This window comes from Chrysochloris asiatica, unplaced genomic scaffold (assembly GCF_000296735.1).
Source record: "Chrysochloris asiatica unplaced genomic scaffold, ChrAsi1.0 scaffold00212, whole genome shotgun sequence".
Classification (NCBI taxonomy): Eukaryota; Metazoa; Chordata; class Mammalia; order Afrosoricida; family Chrysochloridae; genus Chrysochloris; species Chrysochloris asiatica.
In genome coordinates, this window is record NW_006408730.1 from 1,214,358 (window position 1) to 1,226,871 (window position 12,514).

The 12,514-nt window shown below is 37.8% G+C and overlaps 1 pseudogene; it reads right to left on the reverse strand.

Moving 5' to 3' along the window:
* LOC102827962 overlaps window positions 1–11,838 on the reverse strand; it is a 66,238-nt pseudogene extending 54,400 nt beyond the window's left edge.
* Between the last annotated feature and the right edge of the window lie 676 nt (window positions 11,839–12,514).

Genomic DNA, 12,514 nt, shown 5'->3' on the forward strand with positions numbered 1-12,514 from the left:
GATGGCACCTGACAACAAAACAACAGAACTATAAAGAAAACTTTCTATAAGGATCATGTTCCAATGATTTAATTAGAATCGTTTGCAAAGCCTTAACTGACTACATTTTTATTATGACACATTGATTTATGCAATAGATGAATTCATTTCACAAATTCTTATGCATCTACTATCAACCTCACCAGTTCATCCATGGGAGAAAGGTGTGATAGGCTGTTTCAGTAAAGCTTCACAGCTTTGGAAACCCTATGAGGCAGTTCTACACTGTCACCATGAATTGGAATTGACCCAACAGTAGCAGGCTTTACTATAGACAAGCACAGTTATTTTGTAAGTCTAACTGCACAGCAACTGGTGGTTACTATGGGAAAGATTTTGTGCTGAGTTTTAGTCTTACAAAACTAAATGTCCATCTTGCCTAATGGAAGACATGATACATGTTTAGTACAATTTATACGTTCAGGTGGGTTTAGACACTTTTTTCCCATGTAATGATGTTTCACAAATGTGAACACATTTCCCCCTTGGATTCTGGGAGTTGGAGTTATATTTTGAAATAGCTAAGAGTAATTGATCCAAAGTTTCTGATATAGTTTTTAATCATTTCTGATAGTTTTTCCTCTCATTTTCAAAGAATTTTTGGTTTGATTTTAAGATTTTATTTTAAATGTTCAATTTGGCTGTATATTATGGCTATTAGTCATCCTGAATCCTTTTAACAAATTAGTTAACTATAAAAACATAAAATATTTAAGCAATTAGAAAATCAAAATTAAATACACACATTTGAATCCTTTTTAATCATACATTTTGCATTGTTATCCAATATTTCTTATTGTATGTGCCATATTTGAGCCCTGGTGTGGCACTGTGGAATAAAGCACTGGACCACAAAGTCAGTCTGAAGCACAAGATTGGCTGTTCTAACTCACCAGCTGCTCCTTGGAAACCCTACACAAGGTCACTATGAGTCAGAAACGACTCGACAGAACTTAATAACAACAACAATAACATATACCATATTGGAAGTCCAGGTGTGGTGTTTGTTGTAGGATAAGCACTGGACTACTATCTCAAAGGTCTGCAGTTCAAACCCACCATCCACTCTTCGGAAAACCCTATACAGGGTCACTATGAGTTGGAATTAACTCGACGGCACTTAACAACAACAACAACAACAAAATAAGACTAATTTTAAGAAAATCAAATTGCCAAAGTTTAGGTAGCAGCAATAGAAGACAAAAGCAATTGGATTCGGCAAAGTAAAAGCAAAACTTCAGTAGGCAACAGCTGGGGAGAATAAATGTTTCAGTTGTTCTCTATGAATCCATCTCAGAAATGTATCAAATGACATGTTATTCATGCCCTAGGGCTTCTTCCAACTAAAAAGCCAATTTCCTCTATTTGAGTCATAGAGAATCTGCAGGCTTTACCCAACTTGGCAGTCCTCCGGCAGCCTGACTAAAGGACCAGCTGTGGCTTTCTGTTGCCTTTTTCTGAAAGCTTTACCAATATAGGAAAACAGTCGCTTTCCATGTTGTTGTTGTTGTTGTTAGGTGCTGTTGTGTCAGTTCTGAGACATAGCAACCCTGTGAAAAACAGAACAAAATACAGCCATGTCCTGTGTCACTTCATAATTGTTGTATTTGAGTCCATTGCTGCTGCCACTGTATCAATCCATCTTGTTGGGGATCTTCTTTTTCCACTTTACCAACTATGATGTCCTTCTCCAAGGACTGGTCCCATCTGATGAAACAGTCAAAGACAGTCTTACCATCCTTGTTTCAAAGGAGTATTCTGGCTGTACTACTTTCAAGATAGATTTGTTTGTTCTTCTGGAAGCCCATGGTACTTTCAATATTCTTTGCCAACACCATAAGTGAAATGCATCCATTCTTCTAAAGTCTTCCTTATTGTCCACCTTTCACATGCATATGAGACCACTGAAAATACCATGACATGGGTCAGGCACACAATAATCCTCAAACTGACATCTCTGCTCTTGAACACTTTAAAGATATCTATTGAGGCAGATTTGACTAATTTGATGTCTTTCACAATTTCAGTCTTTTCTCCATTTATCATGATGTTATCTATTGGTCCACTTGTGAGAATTTTTGTTTTCTTTACATTGAGGTATAATCAACTGAAGGCTGTAGTCATTGATTTTCATTAGTTAATATTTTATGTTCTCTTCAGTTTCAGCAAGTAAGGTTGTATCATCTGTATATAGCAGGTTGTTAATGAGTCTTCCTATAATCCTGATGCCATGTTTTTCTTCATACAGTTCAGTATACATATTGAATAAGTATGGTAAAAGAATACAATGCTGTTGCACACATTTTCTGACTTTAAACCATTCTGTATCTCCTTGTTCTGTTTGAATTACTGCCTACATACAGGTTCTTCATGAGTACAAGAAAGTGTTCTGGAATATCCATTCTTTGAAATGTTATCTATAGTTTGTTATGATCCACACAGTCTAATGCTAGTACATAGTCAATAAAGAACAAGTAAGCATCTTTCTGATATTCTTTGCTTTCAAAAAAGATTAATCTGATGTCAGCAATGATATTTCTCATTCCATATTTTCTGAATTTCATTATAATTTCTGGTAACCCCCTACCAATGCACTGCTGCAATTGTTTTTTATTTAAATTATTTTCAGCAAAGTTTGACTAATCTGTGCTAGTAATGATATTGTTCCATTATTTCCATATTGTTGGGTCATCTTTCTTTGGAACGTGCACAGATGTGAATCTCTGAAATCGGTTAACCAGGAGCTGCCTTTCAAATTTCTTGACATAGATGAGTGAAGGCCTCTAGTATTACATCATTTTGTTGAATTACTTCAATTTTTATTCTTTCAATTCCTGGAACTTTGCTTTTTGCCAATGTTTTCAGTACAACTTGAATATCTTCCTTCAGTTCCATTTGTTCTTAATCATATGTTACCTCTTCAAATGACTGAGCACTGATCTTTTCTATTTGGTATAGTATAGTGACTCTGTGTATTCTTTCCATCTTCTTTTTATGCTTACTACATCATTCAGTATTTTGCCCAAAGAATCCTTCAATATTGCAACACCAGACTTGAATTTTTTCTTCAGTTCTTTGTATTTGAGAAATCCTAAGTATGTTCTTCCCTTTTGATTTTCTAACTCCAGGTCTTTGCACATCTCATCATAATATATTTACTTTGTCTTCTTGAGCTGTCCTTTGAAATTTTCTGTTAAGCAATTTTACTTTATCATTTTTTCATTTGCTTTAGTTTCTCTAAGTTCAAATTCAAGCATCAGAGTCTCTTCTGATATCCATTTTGATCTTTTCACTTTCTTTCATGTCTTTTTTATGGTCTTTTGTTTTCTTCATGGATGATGTTCTTGATGTCATCCCACAACTGTTCTGATCTTTGGTCATTAATGTCTAATACATCAAATCTGTTTTTGAGATGGTCTCTAAATTCAGGTGTGATATACTCCAGGTCTAATTTTATTCTAGTGGACTTATTTTAATTTTACTCAGCTTTAGCCTGAACTTGCATATGAGCACTTCATGGTCTATGGCCTTGTTTGGCTAATGACATTGAACTTCTCCATGGTCTCTTCCAACAGATGCAGTCAATCTAATTGCTGTGTTTTCATCTGTTCAGGACCACATGCAAGGTTGCCATTTGTGTTGTTGAAAATGTATTTGCGATTAATCACTCACTGGTCTTAAAAAAGTCTATCATTTGATCTTCAGCATCATTTCAATCACCAAGGCCATATTTTCCAACTACCTATCCTTCCTATTTATTTCCAACTTTCCCATTCCAATCACCAGTAATTATCAGTGCATCTTGATTACATGTTCAATCAATTTCAGACTGAAGAAGTTGGTAGAACTCATCGCTGGCTTTAACAGTTGGTGTGTAAGTTTGAATAATACTGGTATTACCTGTTCTTTCCTGTATGTATATGGATATCATCCTATCACAGACAGCACTGTACTTCAAGAAAGATCTTGAAAGGCTCTGTTTGATGACTGATGTGATGCCATTACTCTTTAGTTGTGATTCCCAGCATAGCAAATCATATGATTGCCTGATTCAAAATGGCCAATACCTGTCCAGTTCAGCTCATTAATGCTTAAGATATTGATCTTTGTGCATTCCATTTCATTTTTGATGACTTCCACTTTTTCTAGATTCATACTTTATACATTTCAAGTTCTGATTAATAAAGTATGTTTTCAGCTGTTTCTTCTCAGTTTGAGTTGCTCCTCATCAGCAAATGAAGTTCCCCAGAGATTTACTTCATCGATATCATTAAGATGAACTCTACTTAGAGGAGGCAGTTCTACCATAGTCATTGAGTATCTTCCGACTTGAGGGCCTCTTCTAATGGCATGGTATCAGACTCAGTTGCTGTTCAATGGCTAACTATTTAGAAGCGGTCTGCCTTTCAGAAAATTTGGTTGACCATTCTCTAGACAGAGACCTGGTGTGGCGCTAAAATGTAAGTACTGGACCACAAGGTCAGTTTGAACCACAAAGTGGCAGTTCAAACCCACCAGCCACTCCTCAGAGACACTATACAGGATCACTGTGAGTCAGAAGGAGTCCTGGTGTGGTGTTATAGGATCATGCACTGGACAGTAAGATCAGTTTGAACAGCAAGGATGGTGGTTCAAACTCACCAGCTGCTTCTTGGAAACCCTATCCAAGGTTGCTGAGTTGGAACCCACTCAACATCAATTAACAGTAACATGAGTCAGAACCAACTCAACAGCATTTAACAGCAACAATTCTCTGGACAGATATCCTGGCTACATAAACCCTCCACTCTGTTTTCCAAAGGGAAGGGCTTACTTGAGATGGTTTAGATACCATTTGGTGTGCTACAGTTACACTGGGCAGTGTTAGCCAACAACCGTTGGGCATTCTGTCAAAGAAACCTGTTCGTTTGAAACTAGAAACCTGTTCACATGAAACTAGAATCAAAATACAAAGATTCATCAAATATTGTCATAAACAGTCCAAGCAAGAGAGACTTTTCCCTGAGTCTCTCTATTCAGAGGACGTCCTGTAGGAAGACGAAGCTGTCTGCTCCCATAAATATTTACAATCTCAGAAACTGAAAATAGGGACTTGATGAGTTGAAATTAAAATGTTGACAGTGGATCTTGGGGTACAGATCACAAAGGCATAAACCATAAATGAATTAAAGATCATAAAGTCTCTTCTCTCTCTTGGTCTACATTTGTATGTCCCCCCTTTTGATAAACATCATTGAAGCTTTAAGAAAAACTCATCAACATCTTTTGTCTTATGTTCTCAAAGAAAAAGTAAATGCAGAAAACTATCATGAAGATTTACAGGGTTTATTATGCTACTAACCTTAAGAAAAGATACTATTTTAGTGTGGAAAGAGTTTGAACAATAAACACTTAGACAACTGGAAAAACTAGAGGACTTGTCCCAATTCTCTTCTCAGGTAGCATACTTCTTACTGGAATCAGTAACAATTGGTTTGTTTTTCTGGATTTCTTGATATCTTAATTTGTGATTTTTTTTTTTTTTTTTTTATCAGAAACTCATGGACAGTGGGGCATTTGCAACAGCTGCAAATGGCTAATGAGGAATATTTTGTAATGTTAAAGAAATGCCAATATGTCAAAATATCTTAAATAAATAGACATGAAATGCAATGCTAATTATTTCCTTGGCAACTAGCATAATTGATCTGTGCATAATTATATTTTATAAAAGCAATTTACAACTATAATTAAATGTTTTAAAATAACTTAAAATTCCAAACTTAGCAAAGTAATTATTGTTTTAAGTTTTGATTTAAAACTTCTCATTGTTGAGGTATATGTGGGCCGCCATTTGTTTTCTTGCTTTGAGATGCCAAATGTTAGAAGCCAGCTTTCTTTGGGTTCCGGAAACAGTTCAAGTAAAATCTGCTATAACCATAACAGTAGCTGGGTATTTGTGATCTAACAAAGAATGTGGTATTAGCACTTGCTAAAATGGGAGAGGTAAGTGGTTACATAGGACAAGCACTGGACTGTAAACCACAGGTTTGGTTGTTTGGGCCCACTAGCTGCTTTATGGGGGAAAAGATGTGGCTTTCCACACTCCCACAAATATGTACAGACTCAGAAAACCTATATAGGGTCACCATGAGTCAGAACCAACTCAATAACACTTAACAACAACAAGATGGGGGAAAACCTGCTAACCCATTTTTTTTCCCCAAAAGTGGCTACATATGTGTCAAGCACTGAAGAAATTTGGATTTTTCTTTCAGTTCCTCCAGAGCAGGGATGGGGAATATTTTTTCTGCCAAAATGTTTACTATCACTCATGGGCCATAAAAAAATTATCAACTTAAAAATTAGCCTATATTGGTCAAACAAAAATTTGCTATATTTGGTCAAATATATAATTAACCCACACCTATTTTGAAGGCTGGAACTGCGCTTGCCTTGTCAGGGCCAAACCAAATTATTTCATGGGCTTCAGATGTGACACTGTAGGATAAGTGCAGGACTGTAAGGTCGGTTTGAGCCACAAAGTAAGTGGCTCAAATTTACCAGTCACACCTTGGAAATTCTATACTGGGTCACTATGAGTCGGAACTGACTCAACAACACTTAACAACAACAACAATATGGCCCGCAGACAGGACATGACTTACCCCTGATCTAGAACATATCAGTACCTCAGAGTTTTCCTTTTTCAAGCTTTGTTGGAAATTAACAATCTTTCTGGAACAGAAAACTTAAATGTCCCCATGGGCAATAGAAGTGGGTTTAGAGTCTGCCACCGAGCAAGTATTGACCATAGGAAGCCATCATACCATCTCTCTTCCTTATAATTCTGGTTGGTAGGGCGTGGATGCGTATCCATAGGTCAGTCACAGTCTAGAGACAAATGAAGGACATGTTGATTGTATCCTCCAGTTAAGAATATCCTTTAAGAATCTCTTCTTGAAGTAAAAGCACAGAAAGAAATGGAGAGATCAATCCACAAAGCCATTATTAGCTTGACTTACCCTTAGCTAACATGAGTTAAGAAGAGAAATTCAGGATTGTAAAAATTATAATAGCAACAATAATTACAGCCTCCGGTTAACAAGCCTGTACTATATGCCAGGGACTTGGCGTACACTCATTCACACAGAATATATGCAAGGCACATATTATATACAATATCAAAGACTGAGAAAACTGTGATCAAATAAGGAGAAGTTAGTTATCCAAGCAAGCAAACTAACTACCTACTAGTGTCAAGATTGCAATCCAGGTTTGTCTGACTCCCAAACTGGAGAAAGCGACTTTAACCTTCTTTCTAATCCCTTTGCCTCCCTTGCAGAGAGATCTTATAGAGAAGAGGTCAAACGTCAAAGAAAATTAAACTTTAGGTAACATATTGTTGTTGCTGGCTGTTGTTCGGTGCCATCAAGTCAGTTCTGACTCATAGCGACATTATACACAACAGAATACAATGCTGCTCAGCCCTGAACCATCTTCACAATCATTGCTAAGCTTAAGCCCGTTGCTGCCTCCACTGTGCCACTCCATCTCATGGGGGTCTTCCTTATTTTCACTGACTCTCCAATTTACCTAAAGGTCTCGATAGAAAACATCTGGTTCATCCCTATTACTTGTAGATGAGTAAAGTGAGGCCCAGAAAAGTTAGTGGCTGGCTCAATACTGTTCATTAAATATGGGCAAAGCAAGTACCTGCGGACTGTTTTGGCGTCCTTTCATGTTACTGTACATGTGGTTCCAAGTGGGTTCATCCCCACTACTAGGCATTTAAGTCTACCTGGATATCTATTCCTTATCCTGCTGCAACCTCGTGTTTCTGTCAAACGCGTTCACTAGACTACAGTGTAATTCTCTAATCACTATTGCCTTGTAAAAAGGTTGTCTTGCTTTGTGGAATGGATAGATCCCTGGAAGTTATGCAAAATCTTATTTTTAAATTAAATTGTGGCTTAAATGTTCTAACCAGTCTTGTTCTTTCTGCTTGTGTGTGTTTGTGTGTGTGTGTGTATCTTGGAAGTTGGATACTGAATTCTATAATTCAAATATGCAGTATTTTTGGGGAAATGTCTACAGTTGATTCAGTAACCATACTCTTGCAAACTGGGGGTGCACTAAACAATTAATGGAGTTTACTAATCAAAATAACTTCTCCCACATGCTAGTGTTATAACATGGCAAAATTCGTGATTATGCTATCACTGTGTACAGTTGATGCTATCTCCACTCAGAGCTTCCATAAGAAATAACAATTTCAATTTTGTCCTTTTACATTTTGCAGAGCTCATTTTCTCAATTAGCAGAGATTGTATTTTTAAAATACTTCTTCTGTCCAAAGCATTTTGAGCAGATTTCTCTAGAACTTACTGCAATGCAGCCTGCTTTTGGCAAAAAGGAAGGTAATTCATTTTCTGATTTCAGAAATACTTTTTAAATGATGTCAAAAAAGAAATTAAAAATAAGAGGGTGGTGATGTGTCATAACTAAAGTGCTTATTAGAGATGAGGTTTCCATTGCAATAAACATACATGTTGTTGTTGTTGTTATGTGCCGCGGAGTCAGTTCCAACTCATAACGACCCCGCATAGGGTTTCCGAGGCTGCAAATCTTTATGGGAGCAGAAAGCCTCATCTTTCTCCTGCAGGACAGCTGGTAGTTTCGAACTGCTGACCTTGCGACTTGCAGCCTGATTTGTAAGCTGATTTCCATTCCATAAGAGTACGTCTCATAGCCTTCATCTTAGAATTTAACATGAAACTAGAATCAAAATATAAAGATTCATTAAATATTGTCATAAATATTTGGAGGAAAGTATTGCTCTTGGATATAACTTTACATATGATTACAAAAAGAATTTTTTTATATATAAGTTTCTTAGGCAAATCATATCATACCCTTGCTTGAGTACATTAAGTAATTTTTGGAAGCTTTTTAAGCCAACTGTGTTTTAAAAGTCAGGTCTGTCTCCTCGTTTGTCTTCCTTTGTGTGTGTGCCAATTTCTAAGTAGCTTTTTTATGCCAACCTTAATCAAATAGGATCGCAGCAACCCCAACTGTTGGGTAATGATCTTTTCAAGTACTGCGGTCATCTAGCTCTCTCAGTTCATTTTGTTTCCTTCCCATTTCTTTCCTCCCTTCTGCTGCCACCTTTTATATGATTTCACTTTCACTTGTCCTTTCACTAAAGGACTAAGTTGAACATAAAATAAGATTAAATTTTACAGAGTTTACTATGGTTACTAATAGGGGGAAATAAGAACTTCTACTATTTCCCTCTCCTGCCTTCACTCACTCAGTGCACACACAAATTAGTCTCTTTAAAAATTTTATAATGCAAACAAACCATTTAGAAAAGTATCATATTGCTGTGTTCTGGTCAACCTGGACCACTAGTTCTTTCCTGACATGCAATTGGATTTCTCAATCACCTTGGTTAAATTCACACTGTCCCCACCTAATAAAATGTAAGTTACCCATTTAATTATCTGTCAAATCATTATCCCTCCTTCAAGTTCCCATCAAATGCCACCTCCTGGCATCTTTCTCTGTCTAAATTCATGATTGGTCTATCTGGATTTATTACCTAAAAGCCTGGAGGCTCCTTGAGTACGGTGCCAATCTCTTATTTATCTTTGTCTCTATACGGGTGTATAGTATTGTCTTGTTCATGGTGTGGCACCTAGTTGGATAGAGGTCACGGTTTGGTAGAATTCTCCAGTAAAGCCATCTGGGCCAGGACTTTTTTTGTTGTTGGGAGTTTTTTAATTACCTGATCGATTTCTTCTTCTATTATATGTTTGTTCAAGTTTTCTGTTTCACTTTGTGTTAATTATGGTAGGTCATGTTTTTCTAAATATATATCCATTTCTTCTAGATTTTAAAATGTATTGAGTACAATTCTTCATAGTATTTTGTTATTATCCTTTTTGTGGTCCTGTTGTGTGTTTTAGTTTCTTATGTGTGTTATTTACATCTTCTTTTCCTTTTTTGGATTTGCTAATGTCTTGTCAATTTTCTTAATCCTTTCAAAGAAGCAACTTCTTGTCATGTTGATTATTTCTATTGTTCATCTGTTTTCTGATTACTTTTGCTCTAATCTTTATTATTTCTTTTCTTTTGATGACAGCAGGCTTACTTTGTTGGTCTTCTTTTAATTGTTGGAGACTTTGTGCTAATATGTTTATTCTAGTTCTTTCTTCTTTTTTTAAAAAAAAAAGTTTTATTGTGAATTATGTGACAGTTTACATGAGAGAACATTAGTTTTACACTCATCGTTTATTGTTTCATTGCCAATGGTTACAATCCCCTCCACGTATCACCAATCAACAAAAGAGTGCCTTCTATAAGCCTGCTCCCCCGCCACCCTAGTCATCAGCACACAGCCCCTCTTCCTCCCTGGGTCCTGAGTCCTCTGCCTCCATCTCAGGGATCGCTGCCTCTCTGGGTAGGGTTCTGCTCTCCGCTCTTCTCCCTTCATGGTTTCAGGGACCTCCGCTTTCTTCTTTTTTGATGTGTTCATTTATTGCTATAAATTGACCTATAAGCACTGCTTTTGCTGTGTCCAAAGCTTTTGGCATGTTGTATTTTTGTTATCGCATGATTCAAGGAATTTTTTTATTTGTTCAATTACCCACTAGCTTTCTTTGTTTTTTGGACTGGATAGTGTACTTTATTGATGGTATATGACAAGACTGAGTTCTCCAAGACCCTCCCCTTCTCCCAGGGGTCTGGATGGAAACTGTGAGGATGGGAGCCTCTCAGTGTGTAGGAGGAGTAGAGTTGGGGTAAGGACTTCCAGCAGCTGAGGGCCTCTCTCTTCTTCTAGTGCTGTTGCTGGGGCTGGTGGTCCAGGGGGCTTTTATTCTTTGGAGGCCATGTGGACCATAAGGTCTGCCACCCTGTTGCTGTAGCTGAATTCATTGTCATACCAGGAAATGAGCTTGACAAAACGGTCATTGAGGGCAAAGCCCATCAAAGATGGAAGAGTGGGTTTCACTGTTAAAGTCACAGGCAATGACCTGGTCTTCAGTGTAACCCAGGATGCCTTTTAGGAGTCCATCTGATGCCTGCTTCACCACCTTCTTGATGTCATCATATTTGGCAGCTTTCTCTAGGTGGCAGGTCAGGTCCATGACAGACAGGTTGGGAGTAGGGATATGGAAGGCCATGCCCATTCAGTTCAGGGATGACCTTGCCCACAGACTTGGCAGCACCGGTAGATGCAGGGATGATGTTCTGGGCAGTCCCACAGCCATCATGCTACAGTATCCCAGAAGGACATCCACAGTCTTCTGGGTGGCAGTGATGGCATGGACTGTGGTCATGAGTCCCTCAACAATGCCAAAGTTGTCATGAATGACCTTGGCCAGGGGAGCCAAACTGTTGGTGGTGCATTGCTGACAATCTTGAGGGAGTTGCAATACTTCTCGTGGTCCACACCTATCACAAACATGAAGACATCAGCAAAAGGGGCAGAGATGATTACTCTTTTGGCACTACTCTTCAAGTGAGCCTCAGCCTTCTCCAAGGTTGTGAAGACACCGATGTACTCTACAACATAATCAGCACCAGCATCACCCCACTTGATGTTGGCGCCATTGATGAAAAGCTTTGTGTTCTCAGCCTTGACAGTGTCACTGAACATGCCATGGGTGGAATAATGCTGGACATGTAGACCATGTAGTTGAGGTCAATGAAGGGGTCGTTGATGGGAACAACTTCCACTTTGCCAGAGTTAACAGCAGCCCTGGTGACCAGACGCCCAATAAGACCAAATCTATTGACTCCAACCTTCACCATTCTGTCTCAGGGATATGTCTGGTACTGCAAGAGAAGCTGCAGCTGTCTGTCCAACGCAGAAGAGCAGAGAGCCTACCCACTAGATTTTAAGCAGGTATTTTTCAATTTCCATGTATTTGATTTTGTTTCCTTGATTTCCCTATTGTTGATTTCTAATTTTATAGCACTGTGATCTGAGAAGGTGCCTTGTAGTATTTTGATGTTTTAAAATTTATTGATTGTGTTATGGCCTAACATGTGGTCTATCCGGGAGAATATTCCATGTGCACTGGAAAATAATGTATGTTGTGCTGTTGTTGGGCTGAATGTTCAACATTATGCATTCTTTATGTAACATTAGTATAAATATGGATCCAGAAAACACAGTGAAACCTACAAAAGCTGAAACCTGTAGAAGACAGAAACCAGTCAAAGATGAAAACAATAAAATATTTTCCACTAATAGAGAGCAATTGAAAAGTGCTTCGATTGCACTCTGTCAAAGGCAAAAACATTTGTGGTTTCCAGAAAAAGAAGGCAGTGCCATTGAATTCCATCGGTCACAGGTCTCACTGCATACTCAATATTTCTATAGTATCTAGTGGTTTGGCTCCATTAGTTGGGAGCCCCACACTTAAGGCTTGAATAACACATACAATGGATATGAGTTAAGACTGTGGGTTCCAAAATCCAGACT